The sequence below is a fragment of the Hyla sarda genome, chromosome 2 (assembly GCF_029499605.1).
Source record: "Hyla sarda isolate aHylSar1 chromosome 2, aHylSar1.hap1, whole genome shotgun sequence".
Lineage (NCBI taxonomy): Eukaryota > Metazoa > Chordata > Amphibia > Anura > Hylidae > Hyla > Hyla sarda.
In genome coordinates, this window is record NC_079190.1 from 285385423 (window position 1) to 285404407 (window position 18985).

The window sequence follows — 18985 nt, forward strand, 5'->3', positions numbered from 1 at the left end:
TCATTAGAGGAGCAGAGGCACAGTTCATTAGAGGAGCAGTGGCACAGTTTATTAGTGAGCATAGTGGCACAGTTCATTAATAGGCAACAGAAAGTACTTAGCGTTTTTCATTTTTTAAAAGTCCCCTGCAAACTGAAATTAGCGATCTGATCAAGGGGGAGATCAAATCAACTTTTCCTCTGCACAGTTTTTGATAAATCTCCCTCAATGAATGTACACTTTCCACTGGGAAGTCTGCATAAGAAATTTTAAGAAGTTCAGGACACGATGGCATATGTAGCCATCACTCTTTTGAGGTGAACACACAACCACAGATTTCCCCATAGAAAAAAAAGGCAAAGACATCATAATGCTGCTTTATTATTATTAAAGTCAATGAAAAAAAAACACAAAAAAAACTGTACTAAGAAAATATAATAGTCACAAAATAAAGCAAGCATTTCATGTAAATGATGACCAAATATACAAGATGCAGAAAAAAGTAAACAGTTTTTTTACTAAATGTATCCTATGTAAATGCATTTATACCTGCATATGGAACAAGCAGAATTTCTTCTCTGCTTTCCTATTCCCTATATGTGTGTATATATATATATATATATATATATATATATATATATATATATATATACATATATATATATATACATATACATACATAAATATATGCATATATATATATATATATATATATATATATATATATGTGTGTGTGTATAGATATATAGATGTGCATAATTTAACTAGGATTTTTGTAGGTATGCCTTACAATGTCCGATAGGAGTAACCCTTTAAATACAGCATGGCTCCATTAAACATGAATACTGCATGTTTACAATCAGGAAGAATTCACATGTGTCAGCTATGCTGCAGAAATTTTAACCACTAAATCAGTTCCATTTATCTCTATGAGGCATTTTTTTGCACACCTTATTGAGATAAACGGCACAGTTGCAGAAATATGAGCAGCAAATATTCCCAATGTAAATTCATCCTCAATAATTTCATGTTATAGCACCAATAGGTATTATATTGTATGTGTCTTTGTTTTTGTATCTATCTTAACCCCTTTACTCAACAGCCAGTCTTCACCTTAATAACCAAGGCATATTTTCCAAATCTGACATGCGTCCACTTATTTGGTAATAACTATGGAACACTTTTACTTATGGAAGCAATTCTTAGATTGTTTTTGCATGACCTATTTTACTCTACAATAATGGCAAATTTTGATCGATATATTTAGCGTTTTTTGTAAACGTACGATAAATAGTCATGCCACACCAAATTAATGATTAATTCACATCTACAATATGTCTACTTTATGTTCCCATTATTTGATGAACATTCTTTTAGTATTTTTAGAATGTAGTAATTTTCCAGATTTTCAAGAAAATTGCAAAATCAGATTTTTCAGGGACCAGTTCAGCTCTGAAGTGGAATTGAGGAGCCTGTATGTTAGATACCCCCATAAATAACCCCATTTCATAAACTGCACCCTTCAAAGTAGTCAGAATGACATTAAAGAAGTTTATTAACCCTTTAGGTGTTTCACAGAAATAAGAGCAAAGTGGAGGAAGAATTTTAAAATGTAATTTTTTTTAAAGATTTTTCATTTTAATCAATTTTTTCCTGTAACTCAGTAATTGTTGACAAAGAAATAAAACTCATGATTTATTCCCCGAATTCTGACGTACTTAGAAATATCCCATATGTGGCCTTTATGCGCTACGTGTCTTTCACACAGGCCTCAGATTTGAAGGTGTGCTGTGTGGATTCTGAGGCATCCTTTTAGTTTAGGATATTTTGTTGGCATCATATAAAATTACAGGGGCCTTGGGGTGCAAAAATATTTTTGGGAGACAAGTTGACGCTTTCATTAGTAACATTCTGGGGTACATACGACACTCTGATATTTTTTTATTTTATTATTTATGAGATGGTATAAATAAAAAATCGATTCTGTGGTTGTTTTTTATTTTTATTTTTTAGGTCATTCGTCATGTGGTATAAATTACATGTTAATGTTACACTGTCTGTACTGACAGACATAGGCATAAATCAAAGGTGTACCAATGTGTACTCCATTGAATTATGTGTATAATAGTAAAAAAAGAATAAAGTGTCAAAAAAAGTGTGAAAAAAGTGGAAACAAAAAAAAAGTGAAAATAAATTGAAAAAAATTAATTAAATTTGAAAAATAAAAGAAAACAAATGTAAAAAATGTATAATAAAATAATAAAATAAATTATATGTGTATAATACACCCCCAAAATAGTCCCCCCAAATACATCAATACGTCCCGCAAAAAAAGAGTGCTCACACAATTGCGTCAGTGAAAAAATAAAAAAGTTACAGCTCACAGAACGCGGGGACTTACAAACATGATTTAGAAAAAACAAATAGCTTTTATGCCATAAAAGAACTAAAATATTTTAAAAAGTATATAAATTTGGTATCGTCGTAATCATATCAACATATGATTACGACGATACCAAATTTATATACTTTTTTAAATATTTTAGTTCATTTATGGTATAAAAACTATTTGTTTTTTTCTAAATCATGTTTGTAAGTCGCCGCGTTCTGTGAGCTGTAACTCTTTTTTTGCAGGACATATTGATGTATTTGGGGCGACTATTTTGGTTGTGTATTATACACATATATAATTTGTTTTATTGTTTTCTTATATATTTTTTACATTTGTTTTCTTTTATTTTTCAAGTTTCTTTTATTTTTTTCCAAATTTTTTTTACTTTTTTATTGTTCCCACTTTTTTCACACTTTTTTGACACTTTATTTTTTTTTTTTACTATTATACACATAATTCAATGGAGTACACATTGGTACACCTTTGAATTATGCCTATGTCTGTCAGTACAGACAGGCATAGGATAGATCAGTCCCTACTTTAATTATGGAATGATCACTCATGTTGCCATGACAACGGAGGCCACTGTCAGACCTCCGGTTGCCATGGCAACCATCGGCGCTCTACTTTCACTTTGCAGAGCACCGATCAGTGACAGAGAGAGCTCCCTCCCTCTGATGCCCTAATAGTCTACAGGGTTAACCCAGGGTCAGAGCGCAGCTCCAATCATGAGTGATCGCGGGTGGCCTTCTCCGATGGGGCCCCCCTCACCACCGATCGCTTCAAAGAGTGAAGCGACGGAGAAGAGGGGGAAGGAGGAGACTAGCACCAGATCGCTGCTATTGGTCTGTCTGTACTGACAGACCAATAGCAGCGATTGCCGTCCCTAATCACCATGTACATGTACCTGATTTTGCGGGAAGGGGTTAATATACCCTAGCTATAAGAAAGAACGGCTGACGAGGATTACATACACATTATGGGAGTTTGTAGACTTCACCCTCATACTGTATGTGCTAAACAGACTGTTATTACCTTTTATATCAGGGTAACAAGATTGCAATAAATACAATCTGGCATGGAAAGATGTGGAAAGGAATATAATTTAGAGTAATATTCACACATACCGTATCCACTGCAGATTAGCTGCTGAGGATTTGTTGTCTCAGACTTCATGATGTTAAATCAATACAAATAAATAGTTGAACACAGCATGAGATTCGCAGCAGTACATAAACAGCAGATATAGTACATGTGAATGCACCCTTAATGACATAGAATAATAATACCCTTAATGACATAGAATAAAAACACCCTTAATGACACAGAATAATGATACCCTTAAAGGGGTACTCTGCCCCTAGACATCTTATCCCCTGCTCAAAGAAGTACTCCTCTGTGCTCTCTCCTGTCTGGTAGTACTCCACTGTGCTCTCCCCTGTCTTATAGTATTAATCTGTGCTTTCTCCTGTCTGATAGTACTCCTCTGTGCTCTCTCCTGTCTGATAGGACTCCTCTGTGCTCTCTCCTGTCTGATAGGACTCCTCTGTGCTCTCTCCTGTCTGATAGGACTCCTCTGTGCTCTCTCCTGTCTGATAGCACTCATATGTGCTCTCTCCTGTCTGATAGTACTCCTCTGTGCTCTCCCCTGTCTGATAGTACTCCTCTGTGCTCTCCCCTGTCTGATAGTACTCCTCTGTGCTCTCCCCTGTCTGATAGTACTCCTCTGTGCTCTCTCCTGTCTGATAGCACTCCTCTGTGTTCTCTCCTGTCTGATAGTACTCCTCTGTGCTCTTTCCTGTCTGATAGTACTCCTCTGTGCTCTCTCCTGTCTGATAGGACTCCTCTGTGCTCTCTCCTGTCTGATAGCACTCATATGTGCTCTCTCCTGTCTGATAGTACTCCTCTGTGCTCTCTCCTGTCTGATAGTACTCCTCTATGCTCTCTTCTGTCCGATAGGACTCCTTTGTGCTCTTTCCTGTCTGATAGGACTCTTCTGTGCTCTCTCCTGTCTGATAGTACTTCTCTGTGCATTCTGCTGTCTGATAGGACACCTCTGTGCTCTCTCCTGTCTGATAGTACTCATCTGTGCTCTCACCTGTCTGATAGTATTCCTCTGGGCTCTCTCCTGTCTGATATTATTCCTCTGTGTTCTATCCTGTCTGATAGCACTCCTCTGTGCGCTCTCCTGTCTGATAGTACTCCTCTGTGCATTCTCCTGTTCGAAAGTACTCCTCTGTGCTCTCTCATGTCTGGTAGTACTTCTCTGCGCATTCTCCTGTTTGATAGAATTCCTCTGTGCTCTCTCCTGTCTGATAGTACTCCTCTCTGCATTCTCCTTTCAGAAAGTACTTCTCTGTGCTCTTTCCTGTCTGATAGTACTCCTCTGTGCTCTCTCCTGTCTGACAGGTCTCCTCTGTGCTCTCTCCTGTCTGATAGCACTGCTCTGTGTTCTCTCCTGATAGCACTCCTCTGTGCTCTCTCCTGATAGGACTCCTCTGTGCTCTCTCCCATATCTCCTGTCTGATAGTACTCCTCTGTGCTCTCTTCTGTCTGATAGGACTCATCTGTGGTCTCTCCTGTATGATGGGACTCCTCTGTTCTCTCTCCTGTCTGATAGCACTCCCCTGTGCTCTCTCCTGTCTGATGGAACTCCTCTGTGCTCTCTCCTGTCTGATAGTACTTCTCTGTGCATTCTCCTGTCTGAAAGTACTCCTCTGTGCTCTCTTCTGTCTGATAGGACTCCACTGTGCTCTCTCCTGTCTGATAGTACTCCTCTGTGCATTCTCCTGTTTGATAGAATTCCTCTGTGCTCTCTCCTGTCTGATAGTACTCCTCTGCGCTCTCTCCTGTTAAATAGTACTCCTCTGTGCTCTCTCCTGTCTGATAGTACTCCTCTGTGCTCTCTCCTGTCTGATACTACTCCTCTGTTCTTTCTCCTGTCTGATAGTATTCCTCTGTGCTCTCTCCTGTCTGATAGGGCTCCTCTGTGTTCTCTCCTGTCTGATAGGACTTCTCTGTGCTCTCTCCTTTCTGATAGCACTCCTCTGTGCTCTCTCCTGATGGGACTCCTCTGTGCCCTCTCCTGTGTCTCCTGTCTGATAGTACTCCTCTGTGCTCTCTCCATTCTGATAGTACTCCTCTGTGCTCTCTTCTGTCTGATAGGACTCCTCTGTGCTCTCTCCTGTCTGATAGGATTCCTCAGTGCCCTCTCCTGTCTAAAAGTACTCCTCTGTTCTCTCTCCTGTCTGATAGTACTCCTCTGTGCCCTCTCCTGTATGATAGCACTCCTCTGTGCTCTCTCCTGTCTGATAGTATTCCTCTGTGCTCTCTCTCTCCTGTCTGACAGTACTACTCTGTGCATTCTCCTGTCTGATAGTACTCCTCTGTGCTCTCTCCTGTCTGATTGTACTCCTCTGTGCTCTCTCCTGTCTGATAGTACTCCTCTGTGCTCTCTCCTGTCTGATAGTACTCCTCTGTGCTCTCTCCTGTCTGATAGTACTCCTCTGTGCTCTCTCCTGTCTGATAGTACTCCTCTGTGCTCTCTCCTGTCTGATAGTACTCCTCTGTGCTCTCTCCTGTCTGATATTACTCCTCTGTTCTCTCTCCTGTCTGATAGGGCTCCTCTGTGTTCTCTCCTGTCTGATAGGACTCATCTGTGCTCTCTCCTGTCTGATAGGACTCATCTGTGCTCTCTCCTGTCTGATAGCACTCCTCTGTGCCCTCTCCTGTATGATAGCACTCCTTTGTGCTCTCTCCTGTCTGATAGTACTCCTCTGTGCTCTCTCTCTCTCCTGTCTGACAGTACTCCTCTGTGCTCTCTCCTGTCTGATAGTAATCCTCTGTGCTCTCTCCTTTCTAATAGTACTCTTCTGTGCTCTCTCCTGTCTGATAGTACTCCTCTGTGCTCTCTCCTGTCTGATAGTACTTCTTTGTGCTCTCTCCTGTCTGATAGTGCTCCTCTGTGCTCTCTCCTGTATGATATTACTCCTCTGTTCTCTCTCCTGTCTGATAGTATTCCTCTGTGCTCTCTCCTGTCTGATAGAGCTCCTCTGTGTTCTCTCCTGTCTGGTAGGACTCATCTGTGCTCTCTCCTGTCTGATAGCACTCCTCTGTGCTCTCTCCTGATGGGACTTCTCTGTGCCGTCTCCTGTGTCTCCTCTCTGATAGTACTCCTCTGTGCTCTCTCCATTCTGATAGTACTCCCCTGTGCTCTCTTCTGTCTGATAGGACTCCTCTGTGCTCTCTCCATTCTGATAGTACTCATCTGTGCTCTCTTCTGTCTGATAGGACTCTTCTGTGCTCTCTCCTGTCTGATAGGACTCCTCTGTGCTCTCTCCTGTCTGATATTACTCCTCTGTTCTCTCTCCTGTCTGATAGTATTCCTCTGTGCTCTCTCCTGTCTGATAGGCCTCCTCTCTGTTCTCTCCTGTCTGATAGGACTCATCTGTGCTCTCTCCTGTTTGATTGTACTCCTCTGTGCTCTCTCCTGTCTGATAGTACTCCTCTGTGCTCTCTCCTGTCTGATAGTACTCCTCTGTGCTCTCTCCTGTCTGATAGTACTCCTCTGTGCTCTCTCCTGTCTGATAGTACTCCTCTGTGCTCTCTCCTGTCTGATAGTACTTCTCTGTGCTCTCTCCTGTCTGATAGTACTCCTCTGTGCTCTCTCCTGTCTGATAGCATTCCTCTGTGTTCTCTCCTGTCTGATAGGACTCATCTGTGCTCTCTCCTGTCTGATAGAACTCCTCTGTGCTCTCTCCTGATGGGACTTCTCTGTGCCGTCTCCTGTGTCTCCTGTCTGATAGTACTCCTCTGTGCTCTCTCCATTCTGATAGTACTCCTCTGTGCTCTCTTCTGTCTGATAGGACTCCTCTGTGCTCTCTCCATTCTGATAGTACTCCTCTGTGCTCTCTTCTGTCTGATAGGACTCTTCTGTGCTCTCTCCTGTCTGATAGGACTCCTCTGTGTTCTCTCCTGTCTGATAGGACTCCTCTGTGCTCTCTCCTGTCTGATAGTACTCCTCTGTGCTCTCTCCTGTCTGATAGTACTCCTCTGTGCTCTCTCCTGTCTGATAGTACTCCTCTGTGCTCTCTCCTGTCTGATATTACTGCTCTGTTCTTTCTCCTGTCTGATAGTATTCCTCTGTGCTCTCTCCTGTCTGATAGGGCTCCTCGGTGTTCTCTCCTGTCTGATAGGACTCATCTGTGCTCTCTCCTGTCTGATAGCACTCCTCTGTGCCCTCTCCTGTATGATAGCACTCCTCTGTGCTCTCTCCTGTCTGATAGTACTCCTCTGTGCTCTCTCTCTCCTGTCTGACAGTACTCCTCTGTGCTCTCTCCTGTCTGATAGTTCTCCTCTGTGCTCTCTCCTGTCTGAGAGTACTCCTCTGTGCTCTCTCCTGTCTGATAGTACTCCTCTGTGCTCTCTCCTGTCTGATAGTACTTCTCTGTGCTCTCTCCTGTCTGATAGTACTCCTCTGTGCTCTCTCCTGTCTGATATTACTACTCTGTTCTCTCTCCTGTCTGATAGTTTTCCTCTGTGCTCTCTTCTGTCTGATAGGGCTCCTCTGTGTTCTCCCCTGTCTGATAGGACTCATCTGTGCTCTCTCGTGTCTGATAGCACTCCTCTGTGCTCTCTCCTGATGGGACTTCTCTGTGCCGTCTCCTGTGTCTCCTGTCTAATAGTACTACTCTGTGCTCTCTCCATTCTGATAGTACTCCTCTGTGCTCTCTTCTGTCTGATAGGACTCCTCTGTGCTCTCTCCATTCTGATAGTACTCCTCTGTGCTCTCTTCTGTCTGATAGGACTCTTCTGTGCTCTCTCCTGTCTTATAGGACTCCTCTGTGCTCTCTCCTGTCTAACAGTACTCCTCTGTTCTCTCTCCTGTCTGATTATACTCCTCTGTGCCCTCTCCTGTATGATAGCACTCCTCTGTGCTCTATCCTGTCTGATAGTACTCCTCTGTGCTCTCTCCTGTCTAACAATACTTCTCTGTGCATTCTCCTGTCTGATAGTACTCCTCTGTGCTCTCTCCTGTCTGATAGTACTCCTCTGTGCTCTCTCCTGTCTGATAGCACTCCTCTGTGCTCTCTCCTGTCTGATAGTACTCCTCTGTCCTCTCTCCTGCCTGATAGTACTCCTCTGTGCTATCTCCTGTCTGATAGCACTCCTCTGTGCCCTCTCCTGTATGATAGTACTCCTCTGTTCTCTCTCCTGTCTGATAGTGTTCCTCTGTGCTCTCTCCTGTCTGATAGGGCTCCTCGGTGTTCTCTCCTGTCTGATAGGACTCATCTGTGCTCTCTCCTGTCTGATAGCACTCCTCTGTGCCCTCTCCTGTATGATAGCACTCCTCTGTGCTCTCTCCTGTCTGATAGTACTCCTCTGTGCTCTCTCTCTCCTGTCTGACAGTACTCCTCTGTGCTCTCTCCTGTCTGATAGTTCTCCTCTGTGCTCTCTCCTGTCTGAGAGTACTCCTCTGTGCTCTCTCCTGTCTGATAGTACTCCTCTGTGCTCTCTCCTGTCTGATAGTACTTCTCTGTGCTCTCTCCTGTCTGATAGTACTCCTCTGTGCTCTCTCCTGTCTGATATTACTACTCTGTTCTCTCTCCTGTCTGATAGTTTTCCTCTGTGCTCTCTTCTGTCTGATAGGGCTCCTCTGTGTTCTCCCCTGTCTGATAGGACTCATCTGTGCTCTCTCGTGTCTGATAGCACTCCTCTGTGCTCTCTCCTGATGGGACTTCTCTGTGCCGTCTCTTGTGTCTCCTGTCTAATAGTACTACTCTGTGCTCTCTCCATTCTGATAGTACTCCTCTGTGCTCTCTTCTGTCTGATAGGACTCCTCTGTGCTCTCTCCATTCTGATAGTACTCCTCTGTGCTCTCTTCTGTCTGATAGGACTCTTCTGTGCTCTCTCCTGTCTTATAGGACTCCTCTGTGCTCTCTCCTGTCTAACAGTACTCCTCTGTTCTCTCTCCTGTCTGATTGTACTCCTCTGTGCCCTCTCCTGTATGATAGCACTCCTCTGTGCTCTATCCTGTCTGATAGTACTCCTCTGTGCTCTCTCCTGTCTAACAATACTTCTCTGTGCATTCTCCTGTCTGATAGTACTCCTCTGTGCTCTCTCCTGTCTGATAGTACTCCTCTGTGCTCTCTCCTGTCTGATAGCACTCCTCTGTGCTCTCTCCTGTCTGATAGTACTCCTCTGTCCTCTCTCCTGCCTGATAGTACTCCTCTGTGCTATCTCCTGTCTGATAGCACTCCTCTGTGCTCTCTCCTGAGAGGTCTCCTCTGTGCTCTCTCCTGTGTCTCCTGTCTGATAGTACTCCTCAATGCTCTCTCAATTCTGATAGTACTCCTCTGTGCTCTCTTCTGTCTAATAGCACTTCTCTGTGCTCTCTCCTGTCTGATAGGGCTTCTCTGTGCTCTCTCCTGTCTAATAGTACTCCTCTGTGCTCTCTCCTGTCTGATAGTACTCCTCTGTGCTCTCACCTGTCTGATAGTACTCCTCTGTGCCCTCTCCTGTCTGACAGTACTTCTCTGTGCATTCTCCTGTCTGGTAGTACTCCTCTGTGCTCTCCCCTGAGAGGTCTCCTCTGTGCTCTCTCTTGTGTCTCCTGTCTGATGCTCTCTCCATTCTGATAGTACTCCTCTGTGCTTTCTTCTGTCTGATAGGACTCCTTTGTGCTCTCTCATGTCTGATAGCACTCCTCTGTGTTCTCTCCTGTCTGATAGTACTCCTCTGTGCTCTCTCCTGTCTGATAGTACTTCTTTGTGCTCTCTCCTGTCTGATAGTACTCCTCTGTGCTCTCTCCTGTCTGATATTACTCCTCTGTTCTCTCTCCTGTCTGATAGTATTCCTCTGTGCTCTCTCCTGTCTGATAGAGCTCCTCTGTGTTCTCTCCTGTCTGGTAGGACTCATCTGTGCTCTCTCCTGTCTGATAGCACTCCTCTGTGCTCTCTCCTGATGGGACTTCTCTGTGCCGTCTCCTGTGTCTCCTGTCTGATGGTACTCCTCTGTGCTCTCTCCATTCTGATAGTACTCCCCTGTGCTCTCTTCTGTCTGATAGGACTCCTCTGTGCTCTCTCCATTCTGATAGTACTCCTCTGTGCTCTCTTCTGTCTGATAGGACTCTTCAGTGCTCTCTCCTGTCTGATAGGACTCCTCTGTGCTCTCTCCTGTCTGATATTACTCCTCTGTTCTCTCTCCTGTCTGATAGTATTCCTCTGTGCTCTCTCCTGTCTGATAGGGCTCCTCTCTGTTCTCTCCTGTCTGATAGGACTCATCTGTGCTCTCTCCTGTCTGATTGTACTCCTCTGTGCTCCCTCCTGTCTGATAGTACTCCTCTGTGCTCTCTCCTGTCTGATAGTACTCCTCTGTGCTCTCTCCTGTCTGATAGTACTCCTCTGTGCTCTCTCCTGTCTGATAGTACTCCTCTGTGCTCTCTCCTGTCTAATAGTACTTCTCTGTGCTCTCTCCTGTCTGATAGTAATCCTCTGTGCTCTCTTCTGTCTGATTGCACTCATCTGTGCTGTCTCCTGTCTGATAGGACTCCTCTGTGCTCTCTCCTGTCTGATAGTACTCCTCTGTGCTCTCTCCTGTCTGATAGTACTCCTCTGTGCTCTCTCCTGTCTGATAGTACTTCTCTGTGCTCTCTCCTGTCTGATAGTACTCCTCTGTGCTCTCTCCTGTCTGATATTACTCCTCTGTTCTCTCTCCTGTCTGATAGTATTCCTCTGTGCTCTCTCCTGTCTGATAGGACTCATTTGTGCTCTCTCCTGTCTGATAGCACTCCTCTGTGCCCTCTCCTGTATGATAGTACTCCTCTGTTCTCTCTCCTGTCTGATAGTGTTCCTCTGTGCTCTCTCCTGTCTGATAGGGCTCCTCGGTGTTCTCTCCTGTCTGATAGGACTCATCTGTGCTCTCTCCTGTCTGATAGCACTCCTCTGTGCCCTCTCCTGTATGATAGCACTCCTCTGTGCTCTCTCCTGTCTGATAGTACTCCTCTGTGCTCTCTCTCTCCTGTCTGACAGTACTCCTCTGTGCTCTCTCCTGTCTGATAGTTCTCCTCTGTGCTCTCTCCTGTCTGAGAGTACTCCTCTGTGCTCTCTCCTGTCTGATAGTACTCCTCTGTGCTCTCTCCTGTCTGATAGTACTTCTCTGTGCTCTCTCCTGTCTGATAGTACTCCTCTGTGCTCTCTCCTGTCTGATATTACTACTCTGTTCTCTCTCCTGTCTGATAGTTTTCCTCTGTGCTCTCTTCTGTCTGATAGGGCTCCTCTGTGTTCTCCCCTGTCTGATAGGACTCATCTGTGCTCTCTCGTGTCTGATAGCACTCCTCTGTGCTCTCTCCTGATGGGACTTCTCTGTGCCGTCTCCTGTGTCTCCTGTCTAATAGTACTACTCTGTGCTCTCTCCATTCTGATAGTACTCCTCTGTGCTCTCTTCTGTCTGATAGGACTCCTCTGTGCTCTCTCCATTCTGATAGTACTCCTCTGTGCTCTCTTCTGTCTGATAGGACTCTTCTGTGCTCTCTCCTGTCTTATAGGACTCCTCTGTGCTCTCTCCTGTCTAACAGTACTCCTCTGTTCTCTCTCCTGTCTGATTGTACTCCTCTGTGCCCTCTCCTGTATGATAGCACTCCTCTGTGCTCTCTCCTGTCTGATAGTACTCCTCTGTGCTCTCTCCTGTCTAACAATACTTCTCTGTGCATTCTCCTGTCTGATAGTACTCCTCTGTGCTCTCTCCTGTCTGATAGTACTCCTCTGTGCTCTCTCCTGTCTGATAGCACTCCTCTGTGCTCTCTCCTGTCTGATAGTACTCCTCTGTCCTCTCTCCTGCCTGATAGTACTCCTCTGTGCTATCTCCTGTCTGATAGCACTCCTCTGTGCTCTCTCCTGAGAGGTCTCCTCTGTGCTCTCTCCTGTGTCTCCTGTCTGATAGTACTCCTCAATGCTCTCTCAATTCTGATAGTACTCCTCTGTGCTCTCTTCTGTCTAATAGCACTTCTCTGTGCTCTCTCCTGTCTGATAGGGCTTCTCTGTGCTCTCTCCTGTCTAATAGTACTCCTCTGTGCTCTCACCTGTCTGATAGTACTCCTCTGTGCCCTCTCCTGTCTGACAGTACTTCTCTGTGCATTCTCCTGTCTGGTAGTACTCCTCTGTGCTCTCCCCTGAGAGGTCTCCTCTGTGCTCTCTCTTGTGTCTCCTGTCTGATGCTCTCTCCATTCTGATAGTACTCCTCTGTGCTTTCTTCTGTCTGATAGGACTCCTTTGTGCTCTCTCATGTCTGATAGCACTCCTCTGTGTTCTCTCCTGTCTGATAGTACTCCTCTGTGCTCTCTCCTGTCTGATAGTACTTCTTTGTGCTCTCTCCTGTCTGATAGTACTCCTCTGTGCTCTCTCCTGTCTGATATTACTCCTCTGTTCTCTCTCCTGTCTGATAGTATTCCTCTGTGCTCTCTCCTGTCTGATAGAGCTCCTCTGTGTTCTCTCCTGTCTGGTAGGACTCATCTGTGCTATCTCCTGTCTGATAGCACTCCTCTGTGTTCTCTCCTGATGGGACTTCTCTGTGCCGTCTCCTGTGTCTCCTGTCTGATAGTACTCCTCTGTGCTCTCTCCATTCTGATAGTACTCCCCTGTGCTCTCTTCTGTCTGATAGGACTCCTCTGTGCTCTCTCCATTCTGATAGTACTCCTCTGTGCTCTCTTCTGTCTGATAGGACTCTTCAGTGCTCTCTCCTGTCTGATAGGACTCCTCTGTGCTCTCTCCTGTCTGATATTACTCCTCTGTTCTCTCTCCTGTCTGATAGTATTCCTCTGTGCTCTCTCCTGTCTGATAGGGCTCCTCTCTGTTCTCTCCTGTCTGATAGGACTCATCTGTGCTCTCTCCTGTCTGATTGTACTCCTCTGTGCTCCCTCCTGTCTGATAGTACTCCTCTGTGCTCTCTCCTGTCTGATAGTACTCCTCTGTGCTCTCTCCTGTCTGATAGTACTCCTCTGTGCTCTCTCCTGTCTGATAGTACTCCTCTGTGCTCTCTCCTGTCTAATAGTACTTCTCTGTGCTCTCTCCTGTCTGATAGTAATCCTCTGTGCTCTCTTCTGTCTGATTGCACTCATCTGTGCTGTCTCCTGTCTGATAGGACTCCTCTGTGCTCTCTCCTGTCTGATAGTACTCCTCTGTGCTCTCTCCTGTCTGATAGTACTCCTCTGTGCTCTCTCCTGTCTGATAGTACTTCTCTGTGCTCTTTCCTGTCTGATAGTACTCCTCTGTGCTCTCTCCTGTCTGATATTACTCCTCTGTTCTCTCTCCTGTCTGATAGTATTCCTCTGTGCTCTCTCCTGTCTGATAGGACTCATTTGTGCTCTCTCCTGTCTGATAGCACTCCTCTGTGCCCTCTCCTGTATGATAGCACTCCTCTGTGCTCTCTCCTGTCTGATAGTACTCCTCTGTGCTCTCTCTCTCCTGTCTGACAGTACTCCTCTGTGCTCTCTCCTGTCTTATAGTACTCCTCTGTGCTCTCTCCTGTCTGATAGTACTCCTCTGTGCTCTCTCCTGTCTGATAGTACTCCTCTGTGCTCTCTCCTGTCTGATAGTACTTCTCTGTGCTCTCTCCTGTCTGATAGTACTCCTCTGTGCTCTCTCCTGTCTTATATTACTCCTCTGTTCTCTCTCCTGTCTGATAGTTTTCCTCTGTGCTCTCTTCTGTCTGATAGTTTTCCTCTGTGCTCTCTTCTGTCTGATAGGGCTCCTCTGTGTTCTCCCCTGTCTGATAGCACTCCTCTGTGCTCTCTCCTGATGGGATTTCTCTTTGCCGTCTCCTGTGTCTCCTGTCTAATAGGACTCGTCTGGGCTCTCTCCATTCTTTTAGTACTCCTCTGTGCTCTCTCCTGATGGGACTTCTCTGTGCCGTCTCCTGTGTCTCTTGTCTGATAGCACTCCTCTGTGCTCTCTCCTGATGGGACTTCTCTGTGCCGTCTCCTGTGTCTCCTGTCTAATAGTACTCCTCTGTGCTCTCTCCATTCTGATAGTACTCCTCTGTGCTCTCTTCTGTCTGATAGGACACCTCTGTGCTCTCTCCATTCTGATAGTACTCCTCTGTGCTCTCTTCTGTCTGATAGGACTCTTCTGTGCTCTCTCCTGTCTGATAGTACTCCTCTGTGCTCTCTCCTGTCTAACAGTACTTCTCTGTGCATTCTCCTGTCTTATAGTACTCCTCTGTGCTCTCTCCTGTCTGATAGTACTCCTCTGTGCTCTCTCCTGTCTGATAGCACTCCTCTGTGCTCTCTCCTGTCTGATAGTACTCCTCTGTGCTCTCTCTTGCCTGATAGTACTCCTCTGTGCTATCTCCTGTCTGATAACACTCCTCTGTGCTCTCTCCTGAGAGGTCTCCTCTGTGCTCTTTCCTGTGTCTCCTGTCTGATAGTACTCCTCCATGCTCTCTCAATTCTGATAGGACTCCTCTGTGCTCTCTCCATTCTGATAGTACTCCTCTGTTCTCTCTTCTGTCTGATAGGACTCTTCTGTGTTCTCTCCTGTCTGATAGGACTCCTCTGTGCTCTCTCCTGTCTAACAGTACTCCTCTGTTCTCTCTCCTGTCTGATTGTACTCCTCTGTGCCCTCTCCTGTATGATAGCACTCCTCTGTGCTCTCTCCTGTCTGATAGTACTCCTCTGTGCTCTCTCCTGTCTAACAGTACTCCTCTGTGCTCTCGTCTGTCTGATAGCACTTCTCTGTGCTCTCTCCTGTCTGATAGGGCTCCTCTGTGCTCTCTCCTGTCTAATAGTACTCCTCTGTGCTCTCTCCTGTCTTATAGTACTCCTCTGTGCTCTCACCTGTCTGATAGTACTCCTCTGTGCTCTCTCCTGTCTGACAGTACTTCTCTGTGCATTCTCCTGTCTGGTAGTACTCCTCTGTGCTCTCCCCTGAGAGGTCTCCTCTGTGCTCTCTCTTGTGTCTCCTGTCTGATGCTCTCTCCATTCTGATAGTACTCCTCTGTGCTCTCTTCTGTCTGATAGGACTCCTTTGTGCTCTCTCATGTCTGATAGCACTCCTCTGTGTTCTCTCCTGTCTGATAGTACTCCTCTGTGCTCTCTCCTGTCTGATAGCACTCCTCTGTGCTCTCTCCTGAGAGGTCTCCTCTGTGCTCTCTCCTGTGTCTCCTGTCTGATAGTACTCCTCTGTGCTCTCTCTCTATTCTGATAGTACTCCTCTGTGCTCTCTTCTGACTGATAGGACTCCTCTGTGCTCTCTTCTGTCTGATTGCACTCATCTGTGCTGTCTCCTGTCTGATAGGACTCCTCTGTGCTCTCTCTTGTATGATAGCACTCCTCTGTGCTCTCTCCTGTCTGATAGTACTCCTCTGTGCTCTTTCCTGTCTAACAGTACTTCTCTGTGCATTCTCCTGTCTGATAGTACTCCTCTGTGCTCTCTCCTGTCTGATAGTACTCCTCTGTGCTCTCTCCTGTCTGATAGCACTCCTCTGTGCTCTCTCCTGTCTGATAGTACTCCTCTGTGCTCTCTCCTGCCTGATAGTACTCCTCTGTGCTATCTCCTGTCTGATAGCACTCCTCTGTGCTCTCTCCTGAGAGGTCTCCTCTGTGCTCTCTCCTGTGTCTCCTGTCTGATAGTACTCCTCCATGCTCTCTCAATTCTGATAGTACTCCTCTGTGCTCTCTTCTGTCTGATATCACTTCTCTGTGCTCTCTCCTGTCTGATAGGGCTCCTCTGTGCTCTCTCCTGTCTAATAGTACTCCTCTGTGCTCTCTCCTGTCTGATAATACTCCTCTGTGCTCTCACCTGTCTGATAGTACTCCTCTGTGCTCTCTCCTGTCTGACAGTACCTCTCTGTGCATTCTCCTGTCTGGTAGTACTCCTCTGTGCTCTCCCCTGAGAGGTCTCCTCTGTGCTCTCTCTTGTGTCTCCTGTCTGATGCTCTCTCCATTCTGATAGTACTCCTCTGTGCTCTCTTCTGTCTGATAGGACTCCTTTATGCTCTCTCATGTCTGATAGCACTCCTCTGTGTTCTTTCCTGTCTGATAGTACTCCTCTGTGCTCTCTCCTGTCTGATAGCACTCCTCTGTGCTCTCTCCTGAGAGGTCTCCTCTGTGCTCTCTCCTGTTTCTCCTATCTGATAGTACTCCTCTGTGCTCTCTCCTGTCTGATAGTACTCCTCTATGCTCTCTCCTGTTTGATAGTACTCCTCTGTGCTCTATCCTGTCTGATAGTACTTCTCTGTGCTCTCTCCTGTCTGATAGCACTCCTCTGTGCTCTCTCCTGTCTGACACGAATCCTCTGTGCTCTCTCCCGTCTGATAGAACTCCTCTGTGCTCTCTCCTGTCTGATAGCACTCCTCTGTGCTCTCTCCTGTCTGATAGCACTCCTCTGTTCTCTCTCCTGAGAGGTCTCCTCTGTGCTCTCTCCTGTGTCTTCTGTCTGATAGTACTCCTCTGTGCTCTCTCCATTCTGATAATACTCCTCTGTGCTATCTTCTGTCTGATAGGACTCCTCTGTTCTCTCTCCTGTCTCAATGCACTCCTCTGTGCTCTCTCCTGTCTGATTGCAGTCCTCTGTGCTCTCTCCTGTCTGATAGGACTCCTCTGTGCTCTCTCCTGATAGGACTCCTCTGTGCTCTCTTATGTGTCTCCTGTCTGATAGTACTCCTCTGTGCTCTCCGGTATGATAGTACTCCTCTGTGCTCTCCGGTATGATAGTACTCCTCTGTGCTCTCTTCTGTCTGATAGAACTCCTCTGTGCTCTCTCTGTATAGGACTCCTCTGTGCTTTCTCCTGTCTGATAGTACTCCTCTGTGGTCTCTCCTGTCAAATAGTATTACTCAGAGTACTATTAGACAGGAGAGAATAGTACTGTCAGAGGAGTGCTATCAGACTGGAGAGAGCACAGAGGAGTACTATCAGACATGAGAGAGCAGAGATGACTACTATCAGACAGGAGAGAGCACAGAGGAGTGCTATCAGACAGGAGAGAGCACAAAGGAGTACTATCAGACAGAAGAGAGCACAGAGGAGTCCTATCAGACAGGAGAGAGCACATAGGAGTCTTATCAGACAGGAGATAGCACAGAGTAGTACTCTCAGACAGGAGAGAGCACAGAGGAGTCCTATCAGGCAGGAGAAAGAACAGCGTTTCATTTAGTTTTTATGTGGGTTTACTTTGAGCACATGGATTTTAACAAGATTAATTAAAGTTGGACACGAAGGCTTCAGATATAGAGGCTATGGTCAAGATGTTTTGTCAGCTATATCTCATTCCTGTATTGTTTCTATTTTCTAAATTTTTTTGCTCTATAACACCTAAAAAGTACAACATCCTATTTTCCTTAAGACTAAGCAACAGCAGATGTCTACATTCTTCCAATAAAGTGTTCTTCTTTTCTCCAATTGTCTTGGATTATTCGTGATAATGACACCAGAGCCTAGGGGATGGTGGAGACTCTTTTACTCCACATAGTTTAATTAGTGCATAACACCTGTCGTAATCTGCAGGGGGACCAAAGCCCAAATGTATGTATTCTTGAAATGAGAAAATGAGAAAATAATTATTTCATAAGTTATGCACATTTTATCTATTCTACATTAATGATTTGCTACATTTTGTTATCCTGTTAGTCTTTGTACTAACTTATTGTTCCATGTTGCCAAGTGTTAATAGTAGGTACTGCTACAATGCATCACTATGAGTAATAGAGTAGGTATGGCTGTAAAAAAAATCGCAATGTGGGTTTAGCAAAGTAAAACAGCACAAAAGGAAAAAACATTAAAGTGCAATGTATGCACTTGCCAAATGATACACAATTTAAATCTGGCAATACTACCTGTAATATATCGCTGGTTATACAGGGGTTAACAAGTCATCATAAAATGGATAGCAGATATTTAATTATTTATGAATAATCCCTTTATGTATGTGATCACAAATGGTTTGCAGAGACAGTATTTCTACAGCTGACAAATGTTTAGAGGTCTTGTCTCTCCTTATGTTACCCTCACCCATTATATCACCTTATGATTCCTGCTTTCATTTAAAGAGTAACTGTACCATGAAAAAAATATTTAACCCCTGCACAACCCAGCTAATTCTTTATTTCTGGCTCTCACTGTTTTCTTCCTTACCTTCTAAGACCCATAACTTTTTTATTTTTCGACTGACAAAGTTGTATTAAGGCTTATTTTCTGTGTGACAAGCTGTACTCTCCACTGAAACACTTTATTTTTTATTATACTTGTACAGTATTTTATTTAAAAAACAATGGGAAAAGGGGGGTGATTAGAATTTTTATTAGGGGAGGGATTTTTTAAATATTTTTAAAACATCTTTTTACTTTTTTTATGCACACTTTTTGCACCCCCCCCCCCCCCAAGGGGCCTATCATAAGCCATCATGAGACGGCTTACATAGATCAATGCAATGCTATTGCATTATATTGATCCATGAGATCTGTGTTTGATTGCTAAGGGCTTCCAAAGGGAGCCCTAAGCAAACACAGAACCAGGGAGGATGCAGAGGACAAGGTAAGGCATGGGGCTTCTCTAGCAACCCATAGCTCCCTGTGGGGGGCTATGGGACCACTAGACACCAAGGAATAGCAGCATTAACATTT